We start from the raw sequence: 1,611 nt of genomic DNA on the forward strand, positions 1-1,611 counted from the left end.
CCCGGGAGGAGTAGGGTGGAGTTGTTTGGTTTTTGTTTTTAGATTCCACATAAAGATGAGATCATACAGTGTTTGTCTTTCTCTGAATTTATTTCACTTAGCATAATGCCCTCAAGGTTCAACCATATTGTCGCACCTGGCAAGACTTCCCTTTTTCTATGGCTGGATAATACTCCATTACATATATACCACAATTTCCTTATCCACTCATCCATCAATGGACACTTAGGTTGTTTCCTTATCTTGGCTTTTGTAGATAATGAACATGAGAGTGCAAATATTTTTTCAAGTTAGTGTTTTGCTTCCTTCAGATGTGGTATTGCTGGATCATATCGTAGTTCTATTTTAAATTTTTTGAGGCATCTCCATACCGTTTTCCATAGTGGCTGCACCAATTTACATTCCCACCAACAGTACACAAGGGTTCCCTTTTCTCCACATCCTTGCCAACACTTGTCATTTCTTGTCTTTTTTATAACAGCCATTCTGACAGGTGTGAGGTGATATCCTCTGTGTCTTTTGCTCCTGCAAAACAGTACCCCAGTGGTTCCAGAATCTGCAAGGTAAGATTCTGGACCCTGGGCTCCAATACCAGTTTCCTCTTCTTGTCCTTCAAGCCTAGAAGTGATTATCACTTCCTGCTCTTGCTAAAGTCTAGGTTTAACTTCTAATCTCTTCCATCACCTGTTTAACCATGTCTCTACATTCAAGTCCCTCAGTTGTAAAAACTCAAGTAGTTTTATTTCCTGGTTAGATGCTGGGTAATACACTAATAAACAAACAAACAAACAAACTTCCATGAACCATGAAAACAAAAAATCCAACCCATGATAAAATTGGGGGGAAAAAAATCTCCTAGTCTCCAGAGTCTCCAGTTGTTGCTTTGTTCTTCACAGTAACCATACAGATTAAGAATATTTCCAGGATCTAAGAGGAATAAGCTCCACATGTCCTTTCATGTGTCTACATCTCTGTGTGTTTGTATGTCTGTCATGATTATTCAGAGATGAAGAGTGTGGTGGTGAAAAAACTGTAGAATCTGAGAATGTCTCAATCCCATCGCTATCAGTGGGTGTGACTTTGGTATGGCCTTTATGACCTTTGGTCTCTGTTTCATCCATCTGAAAATGGAGAACTGAAGTATATTCCCTCTGCAATCTCTTCCTGTTCTAAAATTCTGTGATGCTAAGTTTATGGATAAGTTTTGCATATACGTATATACCTCTAGACATATGATTATTCTTAGAGCTGTGAACAAAGCATATACACCTTCTGTTGATGAATTTGGATTTCATTGCAGAAAATTTTGCATTTCATCAGAAAAACATGTCTATATTGGATCATGAAGAAATGGAAAATTGAAATAGACTGATCAACAGTAAGAAAATTAAAACAATCATCCAAAGCCTCCCCAAAAGCAAAAATCCAGGACCAGATGGCTTCACTAGTGAATTCTACCTAACATTCCAAGAGGATCTAATACTTGTCCTCCTTAAACTCTTCCAAAAAACTGAAGAAGAGGCCATACTTCCTAACTTACTTTATGAGGTCTACAAAACTTGGTAAGGATAACACAAAAAAAGAAAACTACAGGACCGGCCAAGTGGCACA

The sequence above is a fragment of the Hipposideros armiger genome, unplaced genomic scaffold (genome assembly GCF_001890085.2).
Source record: "Hipposideros armiger isolate ML-2016 unplaced genomic scaffold, ASM189008v1 scaffold_104, whole genome shotgun sequence".
Lineage (NCBI taxonomy): Eukaryota > Metazoa > Chordata > Mammalia > Chiroptera > Hipposideridae > Hipposideros > Hipposideros armiger.